Source organism: Pteropus alecto, unplaced genomic scaffold, assembly GCF_000325575.1.
Source record: "Pteropus alecto unplaced genomic scaffold, ASM32557v1 scaffold20, whole genome shotgun sequence".
Classification (NCBI taxonomy): domain Eukaryota; kingdom Metazoa; phylum Chordata; class Mammalia; order Chiroptera; family Pteropodidae; genus Pteropus; species Pteropus alecto.
The window spans coordinates 39,317,044-39,333,955 of record NW_006436298.1 but is presented as its reverse complement, the minus strand read 5'-3'; the positions used below and the strand labels follow the sequence as shown (position 1 = coordinate 39,333,955).

Genomic DNA, 16,912 nt, shown 5'->3' with positions numbered 1-16,912 from the left:
TATAATATATATTATATTATAATGTGTATTATATGTATTATATAAAATATAATACATATAATCTTATTTGTGCTTGCCTTTTATGGCATCAACTGCCTGGAGCGTAGTCTTGGAACTATAGCAAGTGGTGGTTAGAGTGTTCTTGGTTGCTAATAGTGGTCTGTTAGAGCTGTTTTCATGTGATTTAAATATAAATTTGAAAGACAAAGACATCACTTTTCACCCTGAGACCCCAGACTGGAATGTCCTTCTCATTTGGTTCTTCTACACCATACTGACTCATTGCAACTGCTTCTCCAAAATGCTTCCTTCAAAAAGATAAGGAAGGTGAGCTCTGGAAGCCAGCTGTGCCACAGAAATAAGAAGCAGTGTCGGCAGGTGCAAGAAAATGCCCCGTTCTACCACTGGCTGTCCTTACCAAGAAGGGCCTACTCAACTGAAAGTTAGATAATTGTTTCTCAGAGGATACTGTCAAAGAAAGAGCAGAAACAGTTACAGAAGCTTGTCCAGCTGAAGCAACTGTGAAAACAGGAAATTACCTTTGAAATTGGAGCCACCATGCCTCTCTCCAAAATTACCAAAAGTACTTTTAAAAGTCAAAAACCAAGTAGCAGCAGTTCCAGGAGGCGACATGTAGTTGGCACGTTATGTGCCGCACTGTCCTTCTTTGGTGTAAAGGCAGCTGCTGTGTGGGAGGGATGGATTATGCAGTAATCAAGCATAAGTGCCAACTGGGGAAACTTGTTTTAAAATGTAGTCTCCTGGACCCACCCCTAAAAAGTCCAATTCTTGGAGTCTAGAGTGAAAACCAGAAATATACACTTGTAATAACTTTCCCCAGAGGTCCAGGGCATTCTGATACAGGGGGTCTAGAGAACATACTTGAATAAACACCACTCTTATTACTATTACTGGAAGCTTCTTTTGCTATAATACATGTGCCTAAACTATTAGTAACTAGCCTGAATTTTAGTCTGTTTCTCCTTTGACTTTGTTTTCCAGCCTATGCCAATCACGGCTCTATTCTAGGAGGAACCAAAAGAACAGTAAGCCAAGAGACTCGGGTTCTGACCTTGCTTTGTTACTAGCTTGTGCTGTAATATTGGGCTTCCAACTTCATTAGACCTTGGTTTCCTAATCTTTCAATTAAAGGAACTATTTTATACTGAACTCCATAGAACCCTAGGGTTCCTGGATTTCCCCAGATTCAAAGATTTAATGAGAGGTGAAGGATAGACTAAGAAATCAGAGGTTAAGGCCCCCCACAAATCCCAACTCCTTCAGCAACCGATGCAGCTTGGCTTTGAAATTTTATTTTATATCTTGGAATTCCAATAATCATTTTGTTTGGGCAGGGGGGAAACCTCATTGCTGATTTTTTTTTTTTTTTTTAATCCACAGAATTTAAAGAGGTCTTTAAGGAATCCCTTTGATCTCTAGTGTCTGATTCCCTAGATGGAATCCCTGTCACAAGTCTTTCTTATGAGATTTTCTGCCCCTTCCAATGCCCAATCTATAGAGGCCAGTTTTATTCATCTGGGGAGAAAGGATTCACTTCTGGGAAGCATGTCATATTAAGATCCAGAGGTATGAGTTGGTGACATGGGCGTTGTGACAATCAGCATTTACCAGAGGGTCCACTCAAGAGTCATTTAAGCCTAATTATCAGGGAAAGACAATGTGCCCATTCACCATCTCTCAGTCTCCACCAGAGTTACTAATTCCCCTCCATGTTACCCACTTACAATGATATCTCTGATGACAGACTGTCCAGAGAACATCCAGAACATTTAAAAGGTACAGTTCCACTCCAAAGGCATGATATCATCTTAAGGCAAGATAAGATAATCCCTGAGTTCTTTCTCTCTGTTCAAGGACAGTGTACTATTACCTCAGCAGGCAGGCCCTGGGACTGGGTGGGAACCAAGGGAGATCTTTCAGGTTGGACAGCGGTGGCTGCCGTGTTCAGTCATGGTAATCAACTAAAGAGGAAGAGTGAGGAACCCGCAACTTGGCAGGAGCAGACAAAATTTTTCCTTTGGCCAAAGGGATTGACATACTGAAGGGATTAATGACATTCATTAATTGAAGAGTCTGGAGGTATCCTTTCCATTCTTGTATATAAATAAGAAAGTATAGTTCAAAGAAATACCTACTATCTCTGGTCATACTGGAAGACACAACTCGAACCTGCCCGGGACTGCCACATCAAACACGTTCTCTACAAAACATAGCCTGGCAGCCATAAGCACTAACCTAACCCTTGTCTAACTTGTCTCCACAGACACTCTAATCATTTCCTGGCCAGTAGGAAATATATCATGATAGGCAGCTCCTAAGTTGGCTATTCAGATTTTCACCAATAGGAAAAAAAAAAAAAAGCTACCATATATAAAATATGCTGGTATATAATTAATACTTTCTTTATCTATAATTCAATAAACTTTTCCCAAATTTCAGGGAGCCCTATTAGGAAACTAATCTTCAGGGTTAAATAAGTTGCAGAAAGAAATTCTTCTTTCGTGAAACTCAATACAATAAATGAATTCATTTATTCATCTATTCAACAGACATCTATTGGCTTAATGTTCAGGTGCCAAACTCATGTGAGGAATTGCAGTGAAACCAAATAGAACACAGCCCCACCCTGCACAGGAGTATAAAACACACACACACACACACACACACACACACACACACACACACACACGAGATAAATATCAAACTAATAAGAATAATGACAAGTGTCATGAAAGATATAAACCAAGAACTGTGGAAATTGAGAATGGCGAGCTCTTATGCCTAAAGGATAGGTAGAATTTTTATAGGTAGACATGGAGGATAGTATTTTGTAGGGAGAAGGAGTCTCACAATAGCCAAGGCTCAGAACCTTCTGTGTCACATACATTTAAGAAGGCTTTACTATTTAGAAAAATTGTGAATCTAGTTTGACTAGAGGGCAGGGTTGATGTGGAAGGTTGAGAAAAAAGCATAGGGTAAAGAATGAAGACTATGGGCTTAATTCTGGAAGCAATGAAGAGTGATCCAAGTAGAATATAGCAAGTCCTCAAATAAACGTTGTTTCCTTCAATGTCATTTCATTATAATGTTGAGGAGATGCCATAGGATCTTAACTTTTGTTTAATCAATTAGCCTGTGGTAGAATTGGTTTCATTATACATCATTTAGCTTTAAAGTCACAGAACCTTCGACTATTTTAAGTGAGCGCTTATCGTAGTTATCTGATGAGAGCTGAACATTAGGAAATTTTACTTTGGTTCTTCGTGTAAAGTAGGTTGTGGGAAGGAGAGGAATGAGACAGGAGAGCCATTTTAGAGGCCCCTGCAAGAGTCTTTACAGGGAGATCTGGACTAAGAGTCATCAGTGGAAATGGACTGGAGGCAAAGGATAGAGGAGCCATTGTCAAGGCCATATCCACAGGCCTTGGTCATGGATTGGCTGGAGGGAGCGAGTAATCAAAGATGACTCTGAAATCTCCACCAGGCTTCAGAGAAGAGTAATCTGATGTATTTAACACAATCAGAAAGAAATACATCTTGGGAAGATAAAATTAATTTTGATTTTGGTTAGTTTCATAGGGAAATAGAATGTGTGAACTGATCAGCTTTATATTCTCTTATCAAACCAAATTACACTGCTATCAGTAGAACATAGCCTGAAGGGAAACATGAGTAAGAAGAAAAACTAAAGCAGCCAATGAAAGGATAAAAGACTCTTTACAGAAACAGCCTATTCCGTGTGCATTACTCAGATAATAAAGTGGAAATTCACTTAATTTATTTTTCCACTCCATTAATAACTTTATTTTTTCAAATTTATTGAGGAATAATTGACAAATAAAATCATACTATATTTAAAGTGTACAATGTGATGATTTGATAGACACTGTGAAAGAATTTCCATCATTGAGTTAATTAGCACATCCATCACCTCACAGATTTATCTTCTTGGGGCAGCAGAGAGACACTTGAGTTCTACTCAGCAAATTTCAATGATATTATCTAGTATTAGCAACTGTAGTCACCATGTTATACATTAGATCCTCAGACATTATTCATCTTATAACTGAAAGTTTATACCCTTTTACCAGCCTCTCCCTATTTCTCCTACTCCTGAGTCCCTGGCTACTACCATTCTACTCTCTGTTTTTATGAGTTTGACTATTTTTAAGAATTCTTCATATAAGCAGATTCACTTAATTTATTTGGGTAAATAGATTGTTATGTAGTAAATATGAGTCTACTCCTCAGGCACACAATGGGAAGAACTATCACATTGGTTTCTTTCAGAAAAAAATCCCCCATAGAAATCATTAGAGGTGGTTTTAATGCTGCATGAAAACCTAGTTCTACTTATTTTGCTATGCTTTATTTTGTCCAAGATATAAACTTGTCTGCACATGTTAATTTAGCCCTTGTTTGCAAGAATTCAAGTTGGGTTTTTTTTTTTATCCATCTACAGTATTTCCAGATCAATGCAATTAATCTACTTTTGAGTCTGATGCATGCTTTCTTTATACCAGATATTGGCAGGAATTTCTAATGGTGTTAACTGGGAGAAAATAATTTGTTTTTAATTTAAAAGTTTCACTTTTAGTCTGGGAAAGTCAAACCTAAATTCAATTTTTTTAACTTTAAAATCCAAAATGGTTGGAAACAGAACTCTTACTCATGATTTTCACATTTTTTTTTCCAGACTAGTAGTAAAACGATCTCTTTTTACTTCCTTTACTCTATCCTCAGTTCGCCAAATTTAAAGAAATTCATCTAAAGATATTTCAAAGATTCAAATAAACAGAGGTTCAAAATTCCAGTTCAGTCTACCCTTCAGGCAATAGATTAAATCTCAGGAAAGTCCTGGGTCTCAGCATTAAGAGAGTGGTTTTGCAAGTACAGAGCAAAGTCAGATAGAGAAGCGCTTAAACAGGGGTCGGAGCATTGAAACCAAGGCCCCTGGCTAACCAGCTGAACCCAGCTGGCCCCTGGACTCCGGAGCATCTAGAAGGTTGAGGTAATCCCAAGAAATAATAAGAGCAATAATAAAAGTGAAAAAATACTACTGTAGCACAGCTACTTATGCCAGGTACTGCTCTCCATATTCATATATTTTTTTATAACCTGGAAAGGGTGTGTTTTTATTCTCATTTTGCAGATAAAGATATCAAAGGCTTAAAGCAAACTGCAAAGTGGCAGACTTCTGATTGAGACCAAGTTCTGTCTGACTCCAAGGTTTGTGCTCTGGCACAAGGTTTGCTGCTCTGCCTCTCCAGCAGATTTTTCTCACACTTGAGCAGGAGGCCAGATAAGTATCCTGGCTTTAGGCTGAGCTGTTCAGATACTGAGAGCCAACAAACTAAACTCTTGGGCATAAAACTGAGACTCTTTCCAAATTCTCCTGGCAAATGGCTGTTATTTTAAAAGTTCTTACTTACTTTTCCATTCTACTGGAGGTTATTTTCTAATTTCTCCTAATTACAATCAAATAGATATTTTCCTTCTGTTATATAAAAACAAGATACTAAGGGGTATTATTGCCCTTCTACTCATCCTCATGATATTTTTGCTTCCTCACTCTCTAAATGAAAACATTAGAACGCTATTACTTTCCTTATCTCTCATCTTCCCTCAATTCCTATTTGCTGAGATATTTTGGTACTTTTAGTTCTAAACTAGTTCTTTTAGTTCTTTTGCCATATGTCTTCAAATCCTTCAATTTTTGAGACTTCTTATTTGACACTTACATTACAAATTCCCAATCTTTCTGCCAGTATTTATTTAGATTTAAAGATGTGCGCTCATCACTCTTATATCTTCCCTTCAGCTTCCCTTATTAAAAATTTTTTTTTTCATTTACAGTTGACATTCAGTATTAGTTTCAGTTTCTTGAGCTTCCCTTAGCTAGAAATCTTTCTTACTATTTTCCTCAGCAGGGATACATGTGAGGGATACAATATAAATCATCACATATTTCTCAATAGGTTACTTTTTACTCTGGGAGGTGAATGGCATCTCTGCTGAGAGTAGGCTTTTTAGATTGCATTCCTTTCCTTCAATGCCCTGTAGATATTATTCCACTGTCTTCTGGCTTCCATTGTTGCAGTTGAGTAATGGTCTGATACTAGTCTGATACTTTGTCTTTTGTCAGGAAGCATTGAAGATTTCTCTTTATCCTTGCAATTTAGAAAAGTTGCCAGGGTATGTCTAGGAGTAGATATATTATTTGTTTTTCTAATCTTGCTTGGAACTCAGTAAACCTTTTCAAGGTGATGACTTCAATCTTCATTTAAACCAGAACTTTTGTTCTATGTTTTGAGGTATTTCTTTCACCTGATTATCACATCATTAATTGGATTCTCAATTCCATCTTTCCTCTTTTTCCATTTTTTTATTGTATTATTTAGCTTCAAAACAATGCTTTTTAGGCCCAGAATTTTATTGTATTATTTAGCTTCAAAACAATGCTTTTAGGCCCAGAAAGTGTGTGTGTGTGTGTGTGTGTGTGTGTGTGTGCGCGCTATAATAGAATCTCCTTGAGTAAGTGCTTATTTTTTATTATTAAATTTGTCTTCTGTCTCCTCTGGTAATTACTACAGTAGAAATTAACCCAATTCTGAGTATTCTGCTTGTTCTTTATTCTTTTTCTGGCTGTTGGGTTGCGTAAGACTATTTCCTTATCTATTCTTGTCTCCATCTGCCCCTGAGGTTTGGTCAATGGAGATGTGTTAAGCAAAGTGATACTGCAGACACAGTGGTCTCTGCAGTGGTGGGCCTGTGATGGACAAGCAGGCAAGAGCTTCCTACTCTCATTCTTCTCACTGGTAAAGGCTGGTGCTGCTCAGGGAAAGCGAACGGATGTGTCCCTATTCAACTGGGGGGCCCCAGGTGTTCAGCAGTTTTTCCTGGACCACATAGAAGCAGATTGGCAGTCTGTTCTCTCAGGTGTCTATAGATTTCCTCAAGGCAAACTCTCAAGATCCAATACTCATCTCAAGATTTTCCCCCCCTGTTTCTCAGAATTTTATCTTATTTTCAACAAGGGTGCCAAGACTATTCAATAGGAAAAGAATAATCTTTTCAACAAAAAGTCCTGGACAACTGGATAGCCACATATGAAAGAATGACATTGAATGCTTGCTTACCTTATACAATATATAAAAATTAACTCAAAATGGATCAAAGACCTGAATGTAAGAGCCCAAACTACAAAGCTCTAAGAAGAAAACATAGGGGTAAGTCTGTAGCACCTTGGATTTGACAATGGACTGTTGGATATAACACCAAAAGTACATGAAACAGATTTTAAAGAAATACGTAAATCGGATTTTACCAAAATTAAAAACTTTTGTGCCTCTAGGGACACTATCAAGAAAGTGAAACTATAGCACACAGAGCGAGAGAAAATTTTCAAATCATATATTTGATAAGGGACTTGAATCTGGAAAATATAAAGTTCTTACAACTCAATAATAAAAAGACAAATAATTTTAAAAATGAGTAAGTGAACTGAATAGACGTTTCTCCAAAGAAGATATACAAATAACTAGTAAACATGAAAGATACTAGATATCATTAGTCATCAGGGAAATGCAAATCAAAACTGTAGTGAGATCCCACTTTACACCCACTAGGAAGGCTAGAATCAAAGTCAGGTAATAACAAGTGCTGACAAGGATGTGAAGAACTTCGAATCCTTATACACTAATGGTGGGAATATGAAATGGAACAGCCACTTTGGAAAACAGTCTGGTTTCCATTTGACCCAGCGTTCCACTACTAAATAACACCTAAGTGGAAATAACTCATATGTCCATCAACTGATGAATGGATAAACCAAATGTGATATATCCATACAATGGAATATTATTTGACCATAAAAAGGAATAAAGTACTAATACTTGCTAAAACATGGATGACCTTGAAAATATTATGCTAAGTGAAAAAGTCCAGTTACAAAAGACCACATTATATGATTCCAGGATTTATATGAAATGTCCAGGATTGGCAAATATGTAGAGACAGAAAGTAAATTAGCAGTGTGTGGTAGTGGGGAAAGGGCAAGGGAGCATGAGGGACAAAAACAAACAGCTAAAGAGTTTCTTTCTAAGGTGGTGAAAATGTTATAAAATTCAGTATGGTTATGGTTGCATCTATCTCTGAATATAGTGAAACCATTGAATTGCGCACTTTAAATGAGTGGATTGTTGATATGTTTGTTATCTTTCACTAAAGCTGTTATAAAAATATGCTATTAAAAAAATAATATGGCTAATAATATTTCATAAAAGATTAAAGTAATACCAAGGCTATCTAACCAATAAAAGGCAAGCAATGCTCTGAAGTCTTATAAAGTGGACAAAATTATAATATACATATTGCTATATAAAATGCCACAATTTATTTTAAACTATAAATATAAAATATAAAACTCTATTAAAACTTAAATTTGACTTAAATATAAGGTTACAGGTTTAGCAAATAAAAGCACAGGATGTCCAGTTAAATTTTATTTATTTCTGTCTATGCACATATATACATTTAGATAAATATAAAATATTCCACGGGACATACTGTACTTTAAAAGTATTTGTTATTTATCTGAAATAAAATATAACCATCTGAATTACATACCACTTCCTTAAATTTTATTTCCTTGATCACTTGACTCTCCTAATGATTTCTTATTTTGCAGAATTTGATTATTAAGTTCCTTGTGGTTACAGTCTCTATTTCATTTTTATTGTAACATATCATCTACAGTGGTCACATTCAACTTATTTCATTCTTTTGTCCATTTAACATTCATCAATGAAAAAACATGGTCAATATTAGCATTAAAGGCCAGTATATTAAACATATACTGACATAAAGATAAAATTTTGATAATTGCTTTTCAAATTTCATTTGTTAAAAGCACATACCATCTTTCATGGCATAACTCATTTTTCTATTGTTGAAAATTATGACTTGATCAATAGCTTTTAAAAATCTTGTCCATTGATATAAAAGAGTACTGTTGTCCCTTTGTATTTCCTTCTTCATCGATACACTTGATTCCACTATTTCTTATGCCAGAACATTTAATAAAATCCAGCAAAAGAGAATAAAATTCTTCAGAGGTTAATATCGATTTTAAAATATTTATAACAAGTGCCATAATAATTATTTACTTCAAGTTGGAATTTCTTTCCTGTTCCAAAGTACTGTTGCCCCTTTTAAGAACAGTCTTGATAATGAAAGGAATAAATTCCTTATCAATTCTTTCTTTAATGCATTCAACAAGTTCCTTTAAACAGTGAAGTACTTCAAAAACATTGTTTGCTGTCAATTTGTATAATCCTTTGCTAAAGTGATTGAAGACTATGAACAAGAAAAAGGTCACCTCACTTAACGGATTATTGAAACTCAGCAAGAATTTGGGGGTCCTTTTCTTTATAATTGAAGTGTGTTTCAAACTTTAAGTGATAAAGCAAGGATTCCTTCAAATATATTTGTTAAAGAGAGCTAGTAGATTTTTTGAGACAATTGAATAATGCCAACAAAATCACAAAAAAATTTAATAGCTCAGTACAAACAGTATAACACTGTACGACTCAGTACAGTATAACTCAGTACAAACAGTGCTGAAGTCAGAGAGCAATTTCATAACAATGTCACAATGGTATCAACAGAAAGAACGTTATATTTTATTTGGGCAGCATTATGCAGGATATGGGCAGGACAGCCAACACTTGCTATGGAATCATCCATATTTTGATTTAATTTTGAATAAACTTTTTCTGCACCTTTACGTAAACATCTACATGGTCTATATCAAAAGCAATACAATTTATCTCATTTAACTACTAGCTCAAAAAGAGAGTTCTTGCTAAAATTTGCTAACGTTTTCAAAGTCTCATCTGAAAGGAATTTTACTCACAATACCCTTGTAAGCAAGCCTTTCTCACAAGAAAAATATTGCACAAGCAAAAGCAAAAATTTTTTTTTCAGACTGAATATCTGCATCTGTGGCTGTGATGCAAAAAGGTTGTGCCGCAGTTAGATGTTTGATAACCTGTAGTAGTAAATGCAGCTATTACATGTTTCATTATTGCTGTAGATTTTGTCCTGATATTTGAATATCTGCTTGCAGTTTCGGAGTTGGAAAATACTTCTGGTAGCAGTAAATTTAAATAGTTATTCGAGCTGAAAGACTGATGATGATCCATACTGTGGAAGTCTACTGCAACTTCTACCGTGATTACTTTAATCTTAATTTGAATATCTCTTTCTCAAAACAATTTGTTATTGCAGCATTTTCTTTGGTACTAATTGAGGAAATCATACATCTCTGATGCTCTGCTGTTCGTATATGCTAATTTATATCTAATCATTTTTATATTGAAGAAGCAATTACATATTATACAAAGAGTGTCAGAAAGACTTTTTTCTCATTTAATAAGTGTCCATTGTTCATAAATTCATCATGAAATCTACTCTGAGTTTTGGTATTTGGGGTTTCAAATACACACACACACACAAATGATTGATGTGCTATGATCGATCACAGCAAAATTTGAGAAGATTGAATTTGATATCCTTATGGCCATGTCAGTACCACCAGTCGTTCACAAATCTGAACTCATAACAAACTGTAAACAGGGGTTGAAGGGTTGCAAGGTTGCCAATTAACAATAAATTGAACTCAATGTCTGATGCAAAAAAGGTAAACTTTCTGTTTACCTGCAAGGGAGATCAATACTTGTAAGGCGGTTTCTATAAGCAAAACTATAGTCGATGTTATATAGGTTTTGAGAAGCTCGTTATCCAGGGTCTGGTGGATCTTCAGAAGCAGGAGTATATAAAGATTGAGAGACTTTCAGATGTGTTAGTGCAGTCACTGGAAGAAAACTGCTGTTCACCAGCTGACAGTGACCTCCAAGAGCATGGCTACTGGAGTTAGGCACTTGCTGATTGGCTGTTGATAAGAAGCATGGGCTGTCACAGATTGTTGTCTTTCAGGACTAAAGTTCATCACTGATTGGTTTTCTGAAACTCAGGGCTGTTATTGATTTGCTCTCTTTTAGAAGCTTGGAGAGAGTCTGTTTACTGGCTGGTTTCCAGAAGCAGGGCCACAGAAATGAGGCCATTGCTGTTGGCTGATTTTCAGAGCACACATGTTGATACAAAGTCATCTTGAATTAACAAGTGCTTACTTGTTCACAACTTGGGAATTTGGCCAAAAAATATTCTTTTCCTTTCTTGAGTATGAATAAAAAAACTTTTAATTCTCAGTTGCCTCTTTTGGTCTCCTCTCAGCCAAATCTGCAGGAGAGACAATAAGAGATTACCCAGATGTTTGTGGAGGTATGGTTCTCAGCTGGTGTTTCCATTTTAGTGATATAAGCACCAAACACTGGCAGAAAAACGGCTCTGATGGGTTTTTGTAATTTCTTTTAAAAAGCTGAATATAGGGCATTTAAAATGTTCTGACAAAGTAAAAACAGGAAACAATATAACATAATTAAATACAGAATGTGTCCTGTATAGACAGAATGCCTGGCAACCCTACCTAAATATAATATTCTAGCTATAACAAGCATGAAACATTTTAGGTAATAGTAAAAAGATTTTCTTTCTAAAAATTTAAAGTTTTTTTTAAAAGGTCATTTGAATAACCTGGGTTTTTAAAAAAATATCAAATTAAATTGAACTCATGCCTTTTTTTCTCTCTTTCATTTCATCTCCCCCAAATCATATGGAGATATTTAAGATCTATTCTGTTAAAAGAGGTGCTTAGTTTTTCTTTCAGTAGTAATTTCTCACTAAAAAGTTCTTTAAATAGTCTGAGTCTGCACTAACTTTTCTGCTTTTGCTTTCCTTTTTGCTTTATTCAAAGCTATGATTCTACCTTTTCTCTATGAGATCAATAAATATCACCAGGAAAGTCATTTGAGACTAGTGTTGCCTTTTTAAAACAGCAAATAGAAAACTTCCTATTTCTTTACAAGTTTCTTAAAATGATTTATGCAGATCAGAAAGAACAAGCATTTTTAAAGAACAAGCATTTTTAAAAATAGTGATCGAGTCATAATAACAATAGTGATATAAATGCTTCATTTTATGCTATATGTAAATTCGCTACCATCAAAGTTGTTGTTTAAAGGAAACCTTTTATAAGTAACTCTATAAAACCCTAACTGTAGTTTCAGGAACCTGCAAGCTCATTCAACAGCTGCAGTGGAGCAGAGGGAGACCATAGTTATTAATTAGGGCATCCTGTGCAGAGCAGCTGGGCAGGTCAGCCCCTCTCCTTTTTCTTTTTACACAAAGCAGTGGCAGCAGCTCTTCTGCCATCCATAACAGACCCTGGGGATAGCAGGGCCCTACATAGCTGTTGACTTGTGAGAGGGATAGGAGACCTCTCATGCAGAAGACACTTACTGAAATACCTTCTCTTGGCCACATGTCCTGCCCCACCTCATAATCTCTGGAGGCAAGTTATAGTAAATGGAAGCCAGATCCACAGACATGTATACACAGAGCCATAGATATAAAGATAAGCATACAACTAAGAATCACTGTTTGAGGAATATTGTGAAAGAGGCACCAACCTCAACAACAACAACAAAAACAACACTCGAAGAAACAGGGTTAATAAAATGAATAGAAAAAACTCCAAAATAGTTATAATTAATATTCATGTATGATAAAAGAGCAATATAGATATATATTTACATATAACAATATAGGTGATTGTAAAAAAATTCTTAGCAATTTAAATTATGAGCATAGAAAAGTTTTTTGAAAAGCTCAGTAAATAAGCCTAATAGAAGAATGGACAAAATCAAATACTAAATATTAAATAAGAAGATCTAATTGAAGAATTTGCTTATAACCTAGCACAGTCCTGAAGTTCTGATGTCCATCTCAGAGGAGGAATAGTGAGAGGGACAAGAGGGAGCAGTGGGAGAAGGAAGGAAGCTCTAAAAAATAAAGTCTTTAAAAAGTTTTAAGTAAAGAATTGATTAAAATAAAATAAAAATGAAATAGTTCTTTAGAAGATATTAATAAATATTAACACATTTTATATATTTACTCACAGATTTCATTGCATTGTAACACAACATATTTTTCTTCTCACTTAAATAGACAAGTGAGTCAAATGACCAGATTTGTATGGGAGTAACACACTATTAACTAACAATAAAGTATTTTGGATAGATATGAGTAATTGTGTCAAATTGTGCCTCTATGACTTGTTGGTAGACATTAAAATCTAAATATATGTAGGGAATGCTTTATCTGCATGGGAAAATATACCGATTAGATGAAATGATAATTATGTGTTTTGTGAGAACAGATTCAAGAGCTTTGAGTGCTTACAAATGAAAAAGTTATTTCTAATGCTTTTCCCTTTTGTGTTGATTATCTTCATCCTGTATTTCTATTTGATGAGTTTTATATATTCTTCTTCCTAATGTTTTTTCTCTTTGTTCAGGATTTCTTGCCGACATTCATTATTAAAGCAGTTCATTTCACTCTTAGTCTTCTACTAGGCCTCCCCTCTGATGTCTTATTCTCATTTGTTCTATAGTTTCTCACTATTCTTACCAACTGTTCAGTAATTTTTTGATACATTAAAACTTTCAGATCTCTGATTAGGTAAAACCTTTAGAAAAATATAGTTTTTATAAACATTTTAATGTGTTGAATTTAGTTTAGTTCAATATAGGTGATGAGTTTAACATTATTTGTTTTAGAAACTCAAAGCTTAATTTATAAAGATTAAGAAAATTAATAAATTACCAGAAATGTAATTTTTGCACATATTATAACACACCACCTCTCAATAATGGCATTTATAAGTTGACAGGCATAGTTTTCATATTATTGATGATACATTCACATTTATTGGATAAAGTGGTTAGATAAAATGAGGCCCAGTTGTTCCTTGGGGGAAAATAAAGTTTTGTTTGCTTTGTTTTTGCTTTCTAGCAAGCAAGCAAATGAGGGAGAGCTAGGAAAAAAATTAAAAAGAATTCAACTTTGAAACAGCTAATAAAGAAAAAAGGAAAAATATAGAAATAAGGTATGGGACTTAACTACATATATGAAGATTACATATTATGAGAGTATTAAACATAATTCAATGACATTAACTTTTAAAATCCAGTATTTCTTTATAGAAAACAGTAAAAATGATACAAAAAATAGAAAAATCTGAATACCAGTATCTGTAGGAAAATTTTAAAAATAGCCAAACGTTTTTCCACAAAAGTGTCACCCAGCCACATTATTCTGTGGGCAAATTACCCCAAACATTCAAGGAACAGATAATTCAGGCTATGTTGGCAAGTATATGGAGTAAGAGGTATTCTCTTATCCTTTTGGTAAGAGTTCAAACTAATTCAGGCTTTGTTTTTTGTTTTGTCTAGGGATTTTGGGCTGAATCTATTAACATGGTTGAGTGATGAGCAATGGGGTGTGAAGGAAACAAAGGAGTGGACTGACTCACAGGTTTCTAGCCTAAGCAACAAGAAGGATGATGATGCCAGTGGCAGAAATGGGAGAGCCAATGGAATAAATATATCGATATTTCTAGAACCTAGTGTGCAAGCTTTAATGGCTATTTGGTAAATAATGAATAAAATGGTGCATTTAATTGCCATCATTCTATTTAGCAAAAGGCAGCTATCTTAATGTTCACTGATTTTCCAAGTTCACATTTTAAAACATGTTTATTTTTCTTCCATGTTTTTTCATAAGCTTGAATGATATCTTCAGCTCCTTCTAGAAAAAAAAATTTGTTTTCACTGTCATAGCATAAAGTAAATATACTATTAGTGGGTTGAAGAACTGTGTTTGGATGACTTTAAGGGAATTTCAGTTATGCAGTAGTCCCCCCCTTTACCATGGTTTTGCTTTCTAAGGTTTCACTTACCCATGATCAACCATGGCTTGCAAATATCAAATAAACACTTTATTAGTTTTACTTTTTTTATTTTTTAAATTTTTATTTATTTATTTTATGCCTACAGCACCTGGTATTCCTAGGTGGTCTCTCATCCAAGTACTAATCAGGCCCGACCCTGCTTAGCTTCCGGGATCGAGCGTGTTCAGGGTAGCATGGCCATATACTCACTTTATAAGTTTTAAATTGTGCACCGATCTGAGCAGCACAGTAAAATCTCTTACATTCTCACTCTGTCCCACCCTGGTTGTGAATCATTCCTTCGTCCAGTGTCTCCCAGCTGCATATGCTCCCTATCCATTAGTCAGTTACCATCTTGGTTACCAGCTCCATTGCCTCAGTATCTCAGTGCTTGTGTTCAAGTAACCCTTATTTTACTTAATAATGGCCCCAAAGCACAAGAGTAGTGATGCTGGCAATTCAGTTATGCCAAAGAGAAGCTGTAAAGTGCTTCCTTAAAAAGATGAAAGTTTTCAATTTAATGAAGAAAGAAAAAAATTGAGTACTGAGTTGCTAAGATCTACATATGGTAAGAACAAATCTTCTATCCTTGAAATTATGAAGCAAAAAGAAATTTCTGCTATTTTTGACCTGACAATACAACAGGACAATATTAGCCAAATACTATGTCACAATGTCTACTACATCATTCACCTCATTTCCTCTCATCATGTAGGCATTATATCATCTCACATCATTGAAAGAAGGTCAAGTACAGTACAGTAAGACATTTTAAAAGAGACAGAGAGAGACCACACTCACATAACTTTTATTATATTATTTAATTGTTCTATTTTATTATTAGTTATTGTTGTTAATCTCTTACTATGTTTAATTTATAAATTTAACTTTATCAAGGATATGTATGTATAGGAAAAAACACAACATTTTTAGGGTTCAGTACTATCTGTGGTTTCAGGCATCCACTGGGGGTCTTAAAATGTACGCCCCATGGATAAGAGGGGACTATTGTAGTGAAATCCAGCAGACAGGAAAATTTCACATGCCACATGCTACCAAGAATTCACAGTCTTGGTACAATAACCACAGAATCTGCCTATATATATCACAAGAAAAGGGTCTCCCTTTTCTTGGTGTCTCTATTTTAGATCAGATATTTGCTTCCACTTCAAATTTTAAAATGTCATCTCACCAAATGCATTTCAGTTTTCCAAAATACCCAAGCTATTTTTTTTTCTCTAGAACAATTTTTGTCAAACAATCTGCCATGGCTTATTATTAACTGGAGACAGAAGAACTATAGTGGGACTTGTTAAAAATTGCACATTCCTAAATCCTAACTGAAACTTAGTTCATCAGCAACTTGAGGGGGATGGAAGCTCAGAATCGGCATTTTAAATATGTCTCCTAAATGATTCTTAAGCCTATGCACTAAAAATTGAGGACTGCTGCTATAGGAATATGAAAATATATACATTTGTAGAATAAAAACTCAAAACATAGCTCAATTTAATTTCCTTTTTTTGTTTGTTTGGTTTTTTTTAAAATATAAATTTATGGCTCTTGAAACTAGCAGTTCTCAAAGTATGGCCCAGGGGACCCCAGGGATCCCTAAAACATTTTCATGGAGTCCACGGATCAAAACTACTTTTTTTTTTTATATAATTCTAAGATGTCATTTGACTTTTTTATACTCGTTTCCTCATGGATATGCAGTGGAGTTCTTGAGTCTAAATAATGAGCAGTATCACAACAAACTACATGCAGAAGCAAATAGGAGGATCTAGCTTTCTTCTATTAAGCTAGATATTAAATTCTTAAAAATGTAAAATACTACTCTTTTCATTTTATATATTTTGTTTTAAGAAATATAGTTTTTTTTCATAAAAATGATATTTATGTTAACATGTAAATATCTTTTATTGTTATTTTTAAATAAATTAATATATTTTTAAATTACTTAGTTTTAATTTCTAATGTC

General features: G+C 34.6%; 1 pseudogene; it reads right to left on the bottom strand.

Annotated features, from left to right (window-relative positions):
* Positions 1-15,028: 15,028 nt before the first annotated feature.
* LOC112481000 lies at positions 15,029-15,137 on the bottom strand (annotated as a pseudogene).
* Between the last annotated feature and the right edge of the window lie 1,775 nt (positions 15,138-16,912).